The sequence below is a fragment of the Procambarus clarkii genome, chromosome 21, assembly GCF_040958095.1.
Source record: "Procambarus clarkii isolate CNS0578487 chromosome 21, FALCON_Pclarkii_2.0, whole genome shotgun sequence".
Classification (NCBI taxonomy): Eukaryota; Metazoa; Arthropoda; class Malacostraca; order Decapoda; family Cambaridae; genus Procambarus; species Procambarus clarkii.
The window spans coordinates 43,185,253-43,196,774 of NC_091170.1; positions in this window are offsets into that span (position 1 = coordinate 43,185,253).

Here is an 11,522-nt window from a genome sequence, read left to right on the forward strand (position 1 = left end):
AACTTGGTTCAACAGGCTGTTGCTTGTAGCGGGCCGTAGGCCAGTTGTGATATAATTAAGCTGACAGCATTACGTACGTTCAACGTTATGACGTTCAACGTTATGACGTTCAACGTTATGGCGTTCAACGTTATGGCGTTCAACGTTATGACGTTCAACGTTATGACGTTCAACGTTATGGCGTTCAACGTTATGACGTTCAACGTTATGACGTTCAGCGTTATGACGTTCAACTTTGGGAAATGTGGGTTGTTCCCGTAGCCTAAGGTATATCCACTTCAGTAGTTTTAACGCTCAACTCGTGTCAAACTTTTCTCGTTCTCAACAGTAATACTTTATATTTTGTCGTATACTTTTGTAAATATCTCCTGGTATTCGTTAGCAACTTATTCCACTCTGTAATTAAGACCGTTTTAACTAACCCTGTGAGAGTGAAAATTAAAAAAAAACTGGACTTAATGAATTTTCAAGTATGTAGAAATGAGGAATTCCGTTCTCAAAGTGGAGGGAAGTGCTTAAGTGAGCGGCGAAGATACGGGTCTAGTTAGGGTCTAGAATCTACAACCTGGGAAAAGTATGTACCCCTCTACGTCATCACTACTCTGTAAACAAACCCAACCCAATCTAATACCACCAAACCCAACTTAACGAAAATATGATATAAAATGTCGTTTTGATATAAAAATCAAATATGATATATAATTGGTAGTATGCACGAGGTGTGTGTGTGTGTACTCACCTATTTATACTCACCTATTTGTGCTTGCGGGGGTTGAGCTTTGTGTCATTGGTCCCGCCTATCAACCGTCAATCAACTGGTGTACAGATTCCTGAGCCTACTGGGCTCTATCATACCTACATTTGAAACTGTGTATGGAGTCAGCTTCCACCACATCACTTCCTAGTGCATTCCATTTACTAACTACTCTGACACTGAAAATATTCTTTCTAACGTCTCTGTGGCTCATTTGGGTACTAAGTTTCCACCTATGTCCCCTTGTGCGTGTACCACCCGTGCTGAAGAGTTTGTCTTTGTCCACCCTGTCAATTCCCCTGAGAATTTTGTAGGTGGTTATCATGTCTCCCCTTACTCTTCTATCTTCCAGGAACGTGAGGTTCAGCTCCTTCATCCTTTCCTCGTTGCTCATACCTCTCAGTTCCGGGACAAGTCTGGTGGCATGCCGCTGAATCTTCTCTAACTTTGTCGTGTGTGTGAGTGTGTGTGTGTGTGACAGGTCATAATATCCATGTGTGTAGAGGCAGTAGTAGTGGTGTTTTAGGCCTGGCGAGGCTTGGTGTGCCAGGCGTCGGCCCCGCCAGCAGGTAACCCATTGACCAACTGGCCTTTGTCTGCAGGCCAGCCCCTGACTTCCGGTAATTTGTGTGGCGGCGGCGCACATACCTGGCCGCCTCGTTCCTTGGCCTCATGTTCCCGCGCGCGCTCTTTCAAATTTGTTTAAATATGCGTCTCTCGTTCTCAATTTTCCTTTCTCTCTGCGCATTCGCTCTGGTAAATACCCAACACACGAACGTGGCTGAAGTATGTTGACCAGACCACACACTAGAAGTTGAAGGGACGACGACGTTTCAATCGACTTGAGAATGGTCCAGGACGGACCGAAACGTCGTCGTCCCTTCAACTTCTAGTGTGTGGTCTGGTCAACACACAACACACACGAAGCTGCACACAAGTTTGCACGCACGCACTCACGCTCAGGTCCTCGTGGTGGAGTGGACAGCGTTAGGGATTCGCAATCCACGGATTCGGGTTCTATTTACAGTCTTGGGGCAGCAACAAATTTGCCAGCCCGTCCAAACAAAGACACAAAAGTGATTCCATGCACCCGACAAACCCCAGCTGTTTATGAATGAAAAACGGTTAACACACGACTCATAACTGGTTTCGTCCGAACACTTCCGGAACAAGTGCTTCACTGACGACTTTTATTCGAACCACAACGCTGTAAATGCTTCACCCACGTACTACAAATACAAATAATCGCCAACAGAACCTAAACATCTAACCTAACGTAACCTCTGCCTATATATGCACAATATGCTAATATAATATTAATTTATATTTGAGAAAATTCCTGTTTTGAATGAACAGCATGTTAAAATTTATGATTGCGTCTGGGGGTTGACTACAGGGTGTAATGGACTTTTAGTCGAGGACGGGTTGAATTTATAGATTTTTTGTTACACACACACACACACACACACACACACACACACACACACACACACACACACACACACACACACACACACTTGTGTCTAGGAGACCAGATACAAGGTATCATTTGGGAGAAGAAATACTTCAAGAGTCACAGAGAAAGACCTGGGGGTTGATATCAAGCCAGGCCTATCCCCTGAAGCCCATATCAAGAGGATAACATCAGCGGCATATGCCAGGTTGGCTAACATAAGAACGGCTTTTAGAAATTTGTGTAAGGAATCTTTCAGAACTTTGTATACCACATATGTCAGACCAATCCTGGAGTATGCGGCTCCAGCATGGCGTCTATATCTAGTCAAGCATAAGACTAAGGGAAAAGGTTCAAAGGTTCGCCACCAGACTAGTACCCGAACAGAGGGATATGGGCTACGAGGAGAGACTATGGGAATTAAACCTCACATCACGGGGAGACACAAGAGTTAGGGGGGACATGATCACCACATACAAGATTATCAGAGGAATTGATAGGGTAGATAAAGACAGACTATTTAACACAAGGGGCACACGCACTAGGATAGACAGGTGGAAATTGAGTGCCCACATGAGCCAGCCATAGAGACTTTAGAAAGAATTTTTTCAGTGTCAGAGTATTAGACAAATGGAATGCATTAGGCAGAGATGTGGTGGAGGCTGACTCCATACACAGTTTCAAGTGTAGATATGATAGAGCCCAGTAGGCTACCTTGACTACCTTGAGGCTACCTTGAGGTGCTTCCGGGGCTTAGTGTCCCCGCGGCCCGGTCGTCGACCAGGCCTCCTGGTTGCTGGACTGATCAACCAGGCTGTTAGACGCGGCTGCTCGCAGCCTGACGTATGAGTCACAGCCTGGTTGATCAGGTATCCTTTGGAGGTGCTTATCCAGTTCTCTCTTGAACACTGTGAGGGGTTTGCCAGTTATGCCCCTTATGTGTAGTGGAAGCGTGTTGAACAGTCTCGGGCCTCTGATGTTGATAGAGTTCTCTCTCAGAGTACCTGTTGCACCTCTGCTTTTCAACGGGGGTATTCTGCACATCCTGCCATGTCTTCTGGTCTCATGTGGTGTTATTTCTGTGTGCAGGTTTGGGACCAGCCCCTCTAATATTTTCCACGTGTAAATTATTATGTATCTCTCCCGCCTGCGCTCAAGGGAGTACAGATTTAGGCTCAGGAATCTGTACACCAGTTGATTGACAGTTGAGAGGCGGGACCAAAGAGCCAGAGCTCACCCCCCGCAAGCACAACTAGGTGAGTAAACACACACACACACACACAAATACACATATACATATATGCTCACTCTTACTCAAATTATCTTTCCTCCCCTTCAATTTGTCCTGTTTCCTTTCTCATATCTGTGTGTCTATCTCTCATCTCTCCTTCCTCATCTCTTCTCCCCATAACTCTCTCTCTCATCTCTCCCCTTCCCATACTCTTCCCCTCTCTCATCTCTTCCCCTCACTCATAACGGTCTCGCTTCATGCAGGTCGGCGTTCAATCCCCGACCGTCCAGGTGATTGGGGCACCATTCCCCCCCCCTGTCCCATTCCAAATCCTTATCCTGACCCCTTCCCAGTGCTATATAGTCGTAATGGCTTGGCGCTTTCCCTTGATAATTCCTTCCTGCCTTCCCCTCCCTCATATCTCAGGTGAAGGTGAGGGAGACGCGACGGTGACCTCTCAAGTTATGAAGTAATGGCTCAATATGACTCGAGCGCCGGAGCCAAGTACACCGTGAAAGGCTCTACCGGCTGAAGTGTCCGTAAAACATTTAATGGAGAGCGAGAATAGCTCGAGTCTGCAGATACAAACAGTAAATCTCCTGTTCGTGAGGAATTGTCGAGCATGTAACTTACATATTGATGGAGAGCATTTTTGTCCTGTGGATTTCGTTAATAATGACGAATTGGTTGCGTTTCGAAACGTCTTTTCGAGATGGTCGATACTACAGTGTGTACACACAGGGTGTACACAGGGTGTACACACAGGGTGTACACACAGGGGTCTACACACAGGGGTCTACACACAGGGTTTACACATAGGGTGTACACACAGGGTCTGAAGAAGCGAACGTAATCGATAATCACAAGAGTATACAAATATTTTACGTAATGAGCTAATTTATGGAATACTTTGTGGATACCTTGTGTAGCTTCCAGGGATCAGTGGTCTCAAACCTGCACACAGAAATAGCATCACATGAGACCAGAAGGCATGGCAGGATGTGCAGAATACCCCCGTTGAAAAGCAGAGGTGCAACAGGTACTCTAAGAGAGAACTCTATCAACATTAGAGGCCCGAGACTGTTCAACACGCTTCCACTACACATAAGGGGCATAACTGGCCGACCCCTCACAGTGTTCAAGAGAGAACTTGACAAACACCTCCAAAGGATACCTGATCAACCATGCTGTGATTCATATCAGGCTGCGAGCAGCCGCGTCCACAGCCTGGTTGACCAGTCCAGCAACGAGGAGGCCTGGTCAACGACCGGGCCGCGGGGTCGCTAAGCCCCGAAATCGCCTCAAAGTAACCTCAAGGTATTGAATGAATTCTAGCGGCAAAGAATCTTTGCACGCTCTCTGGGTCAGCAATTTCTCCGGCTTTGAATGGGGCTGTTAGAGTGCAACAATATTCCACCCTAGAGAGCACTAGTGTTATCCAACCTGTTATTTTTCTTGCAGTCGTGACAACTACTTTATGGTGTTATGAAAAGGTAAGGTCTTCTGACATGATTACTCCTAGATTCTTTACATTGCTTTTTCGTTCTATTGTATGATTTGATTCCGTTTGATAAAAACGCAATCCTCGGCCTCACACGCGTCGGGTCTAGTGTTCAAGACCCATACAGACTCCAAGTGAATGGAATGATTGCGTTTCATATATGGTTTCCTATTTTAAATTTTATTTTTTTCCATGGCGCAGGAACTGGAACTTATTTGCATTAAACATCATATTATTATCTGTGGCCCATTGAAAGACCTGATCTGACAAACCTCCGATTGGAGGTTTGTTGTGTTTGTGTTGTCTACTGTCTAGTCGCATGAAAATCCAATAATAATTAGCTCATTAAGATCATATATATATATATATATATATATATATATATATATATATATATATATATATATATATATATATGGGCGCCTGACAGCTGGGTGGACAGCGCTTCGGATTCGTAGTCCTGAGGTTCCGGGTTCGATCCCCGGTGGAGGCGGAGACAAATGGGCAAAATGTTTCTTTCACCCTGATGCCCCTGTTACCTAGCAGTAAATAGGTACCTGGGAGTTAGACAGCTGCTACGGGCTGCTTCCTGGGGGTGGAAGCCTGGTCGAGGACCGGGCCGCGGGAACACTAAGCCCCGAAATCATCTCAAAATAACCTCAAGATCTCAAGATATATATATATATATATATATATATATATATATATATATATATATATATATATATATATATGTGTGTGTGTGTGTGTGTATATCACGAAAATAAACACGTGATTAAGAATGTGACAATGTCAGACCACGGAGGAAAAATGAAACAGGAATTTCCTTAAGTACTTTCGTATATTAAATACATCTTCAGAAGGTCAAAGACCTTCAGAAGGGACCTTCTGAAGATGTATTTAATATACGAAAGTACTTAAGAAAATTTCTGTTTCATTTTTCCTCCGTGGTCTGACATTGTCATATATATATATATATATATATATATATATATATATATATATATATATATATATATATATATATATATATATATATATATATATATATATGATCCACCCCAGCCAAGGGCTGGGGTCGTTCCTGCCCTTGCTGGGGTGGTTCTTCTCCTTCCCCGACCAAGGCGGTCTCCGGGGTTGGAGTCCCTGTGCCCTTTTTCACCAACTCCGAGGTCAACCCCGGAACTCTCAGTTCCTGCGACGACGCTGGAACCATTCGTATTGGCGTTCGCCTTTCCATTGGAGACTTTCGACGCCGTGGAGAAGGGGGGACCTGCTGCCTGGGTAACAGCTTCTCCTCCATATCAACCTACCGTGGCTTTGAGCCCTGGTGAGGCCACTCCAGACCGACAACCAGAGCGCCACACCATAGTCTCCTGTGACTGATGGATGCCTACTACTAGTAAATACCATAACCCACACATACGGACACATGCATGTACAATAATTTTTAATTCTCAATCAAATATTCTCAATATGAGCATGGAGAATTAAGGTATTTTACTCACCAAGTACGTTAATAAAGCACCGGTGAGCCCCTCACTTGCTTGCAAGTAAACATGAGAGATATACTGGCAATCTCCGAAGCCAGTCGCGTGCTCCTTGTTACCGTTGACTGGGGCGCTCGGGGACACCTCCTAACGACACCTTAGGGAGGCTGGGAGCTGGCGGCAGTGCCCTAGAGGGCGGTAGGGAGGAGGGAGCGGGCTGGGTGATGGAGAGACAGGGGGGAAGGAAGACAAGACTGGTGGATGAGGAGGACGAGGATAGAAGAGGAAGCGAGGTGCGGGGTGAGAAAGATGTACCAATTTCCCTCGTGGGACTTGGTTATTTAGAGTAAGTTTCCTGCGCTTGTGTGTGATGCAGTTACTCCTTAATACTCCATGGCTTCTCTCTCTCTCTCTCTCTCTCTCTCTCTCTCTCTCTCTCTCTCTCGATCCTGGGAGTGTACTCACCTATTTGTACTCGCCTATTTGTGCTTGCGGGGGTTGAGCTTTGGCTCTTTGGTCCCGCCTCTCAACTGTCAATCAACTGGTGTACAGATTCCTGAGCCTACTGGGCTCTATCATATCTACATTTAAAACTGTGTATGGAGTCAGCCCCCACCACATCACTGCCTAATGCATTCCATCCGTTAACTACTCTGACACTGAAAAAGTTCCTTCTAACGTCTCTGTGGCTCATGTGGGTACTCAGTTTCCACCTGTTTCCCCTTGTTCGCGTCCCACCAGTGTTGAATAGTTTATCCTTGTTTATCCGGTCGATTCCTCTGAGGATTTTGTAGGTTGTGATCATGTCTCCCCTTACTCTTCTGTCTTCCAGTGTCGTAAGGTGCATTTCCCGCAGCCTTTCCTCGTAACTCAGGCCTCTTAGTTCTGGGACTAGTCTAGTGGCATACCTTTGGACTTTTTCCAGCTTCGTCTTGTGCTTGACAAGGTACGGGCTCCATGCTGGGGCCGCATACTCCAGGATTGGTCTTACATATGTGGTGTACAAGATTCTGAATGATTCCTTACACAGGTTCCTGAACGCTGTTCTGATGTTAGCCAGCCTCGCATATGCCGCAGACGTTATTCTTTTTATGTGGGCTTCAGGAGACAGGTTTGGTGTGATATCAACTCCTAGATCTTTCTCTCTGTTCGTTTCATTAAGTATTTCATCTCCTTTTCTGTATCCTGTGTTTGGCCTCCTATTTCCACTGCCTAGTTTCATTACTTTGCATTTACTCGGGTTGAACTTCAACAGCCATTTGTTGGACCATTCACTCAGTCTGTCTAGGTCATCTTGTAGCCTCCTACTATCGTCCTCAGTTTCAATCCTCCTCATACATTTTGCATCATCGGCAAACATTGAGAGAAACGATTCTATACCCTCTGGAAGATCATTTACATATATCAGAAACAGTATAGGTCCAAGGACTGACCCCTGCGGTACTCCACTCGTAACGTCTCGCCAATCTGAGACCTCACCCCTCACACTGACTCGTTGTCTCCTGTTACTTAGGTACTCCTGTATCCAACGGAGTACCTTCCCTTTCACTCCAGCCTGCATCTCCAGTTTTTTCACTAGCCTCTTGTGTGGCACTGTGTCAAAGGCTTTCTGACAATCCAAAAATAGGCGTGGTGTGTATGTGTAAATGTATGTGTAAATGTATGTGTAAATGTATGTGTAAATGTATGTGTAAATGTATGTGTAAATGTGTAAAAAATAAAAAAAAAGTGTATGCGTGGAGTTGTGCTACAACGCTGGTGCTGTGTGCTGGTGTAGTGCCGGGTGTGCCAGCTTGGTGTAGTGCCAGGAGTGCCAGCTTGGTGTAGTGCCGGGTGTGCCAGCTTGGTGTAGTGCCAGGTGTGCCAGCTTGGTGTAGTGCCAGGAGTGCCAGCTTGGTGTAGTGCCAGGTGTGCCAGCTTGGTGTAGTGCCGGGTGTGCCAGCTTGGTGTAGTGCCAGGTGTGCCAGCTTGGTGTAGTGCCAGGAGTGCCAGCTTGGTGTAGTGCCAGGTGTGCCAGCTTGGTGTAGTGCCGGGTGTGCCAGCTTGGTGTAGTGCCAGGTGTGCCAGCTTGGTGTAGTGCCAGGAGTGCCAGCTTGGTGTAGTGCCGGGTGTGCCAGCTTGGTGTAGTGCCGGGTGTGCCAGCTTGGTGTAGTGCCAGGTGTGCCAGCTTGGTGTAGTGCCAGGTGTGCCAGCTTGGTGTAGTGCCAGGAGTGCCAGCTTGGTGTAGTGCCGGGTGTGCCAGCTTGGTGTAGTGCCAGGTGTGCCAGCTTGGTGTAGTGCCAGGTGTGCCAGCTTGGTGTAGTGCCAGGAGTGCCAGCTTGGTGTAGTGCCGGGTGTGCCAGCTTGGTGTAGTGCCGGGTGTGCCAGCTTGGTGTAGTGCCAGGAGTGCCAGCTTGGTGTAGTGCCAGGAGTGCCAGCTTGGTGTAGTGCCGGGTGTGCCAGCTTGGTGTAGTGCCGGGTGTGCCAGCTTGGTGTAGTGCCAGGAGTGCCAGCTTGGTGTAGTGCCAGGAGTGCCAGCTTGGTGTAGTGCCAGGAGTGCCAGCTTGGTGTAGTGCCAGGAGTGCCAGCTTGGTGTAGTGCCAGGAGTGCCAGCTTGGTGTAGTGCCAGGAGTGCCAGCTTGGTGTAGTGCCAGGAGTGCCAGCTTGGTGTAGTGCCAGGAGTGCCAGCTTGGTGTAGTGCCAGGAGTGCCAGCTTGGTGTAGTGCCAGGAGTGCCAGCTTGGTGTAGTGCCAGGAGTGCCAGCTTGGTGTAGTGCCAGGAGTGCCAGCTTGGTGTAGTGCCAGGAGTGCCAGCTTGGTGTAGTGCCAGGAGTGCCAGCTTGGTGTAGTGCCAGGAGTGCCAGCTTGGTGTAGTGCCAGGAGTGCCAGCTTGGTGTAGTGCCAGGAGTGCCAGCTTGGTGTAGTGCCAGGTGTGCCAGCTTGGTGTAGTGCCAGGTGTGCCAGCTTGGTGTAGTGCCAGGAGTGCCAGCTTGGTGTAGTGCCAGGAGTGCCAGCTTGGTGTAGTGCCAGGAGTGCCAGCTTGGTATAGTGCCAGGAGTGCCAGCTTGGTGTAGTGCCAGGTGTGCCAGCTTGGTGTAGTGCCAGGTGTGCCAGCTTGGTGTAGTGCCAGGTGTGCCAGCTTGGTGTAGTGCCAGGAGTGCCAGCTTGGTGTAGTGCCAGGAGTGCCAGGTGTGCCAGCTTGGTGTGGGTCGACCGTGAACGTTCAAAGTTATTACTGCAGTTTATAAACTCGGAAGCGCTACGAATTTGTCTAATACAACAATAACCTTGGGTTGTGAAGTTCCAAGCTCGTAAAATGTTTAATAGATACAGACTAAGCCACCACCATTGAGGAAAGATGTAAAGGTTTCGCAAAGTGGACACGTAAATGTTTGATGAATCCCGGCCAGGATGGTAATTTTTGATGACGTGATAATGGTGCACGATGTAGTGGCGGTGACGCCTGTTGAGATGGCGGTGATAAACTCGATGAAATGAGAGTGCAGGTGATGAGTTTGGTGGTAGTGAACCCGTCTTGAGTTCCGTCCCCCATCAGGGCTGGAGTGACTGCTGACATAGAGGGAGCACAGAGAACATATAAGGCATACATAGACACGATAAAGCACCTTAACTATTGGGATAGTTTCAAAGCTCTCGCCTCTGGAATGGAGGCGAGAGCGGTGTCATATAATATGTACATGGAAAAAGCCTCAAATTTACACAGTAGAAAAACATCATGGAGTTAACGATATGGCAGGAAATGCAGAATAGAACCAGGGAAGAGTAAAGGTGCTTTACTCACATAGGTCACCATGAACACCAGAGGTCTATGGCACTTTAATATCCTTCCATCAAGTATAAGAAATATTGCGGGAACAAAGGTGGACTTGAAATTTTCTGCAAGAAGTACCGGATCAAGCGGGTTGTAGTGGATATGAGGGCGTGGGGACCGCTCCTAGCAACAAGCTTGTCTGTTGGAACAAGCTTTCAAAAGTCAGGGGCGTGCTTGGGGAGTAGAACAACTCTGAACCTCCTCCAGGTAAGATCCAGGTAAAAACGTGGTGGCAGTGGCCATGAACGAAGTGGTCGGACTATGCAGTTGTTACGGTGTTCACATTATGATACACACTGTGTAGGGAGCAGGAGACCGGGTACTGGGTACCATTTGGGAGATGAAATTCTTCAAGACTCTGGGAGAGAGAGAGAGACCTGGGGGTTGATATCACAGCAGACCTGTCCCCTGAAGCCTATATGAGGATAACATCAGCGGCATATGCTAGGCTGGACAACATAAGAACTGCCTTTAGAAACTTGTTTAAAAATGATTTATGACCATATACCACATATGTCAGACCCATTCTGGAGTATGCAGCTCCAGCGTTGAGTCTATATAGTCAAGCACAAGACTAAATTAGAGAAAGTTCAAAGGTATGCCACCAGAATAGTACCCGAGCCGAAGAGTATGAGCTACGAGGAGAGACTACGGGAACTGAATCTCACGTCACTGGAAGAAAAGCGAGTTAGGAGAGACATGATCACCACATACAAGATTCTGAGAGGAATTGATCGAGTAGATAAAATTGGTTTAACACGGGAGGTACACACACGAGGGGGGGGGGGGCACATATACAAATTGAGTACCCAAATGCCCCACACACACATTAGAACGAACTTTTTTAGTGTCAGAGTAGTTAACTAATGAATTGCATTAGGCAGTGATATACTGGAGGCTGATGATTACCCGGTAATTTGTTCCATAAATCAACGACCTAATTACCAAACCAGTATTTACCCAGGTCTACTACTATTTACCCAGGTCTTTCCCGAGTCTAAACTTATTCGATTTTTGTATCCATTGCTTCGTGTTCCATTTTTGGTGTTGATATATTTAATATATTTTGTTATACCCTTTCACCCATTTTTATATTTCAATCATATTACCTTCCTATTCTCCACCTTAATCTGTCTACAAATGGTGGTTTCTAATTCTTGGCATTAACTTTATTATATTTTTTTACAATTACAGGTGAAATTGTCCTTTCTATAGTGAGTGTAGACCAGAACTGTACTGCATAATCTGAATAGATCCTAACTAGAGCAAGATAAAGCTAAAGA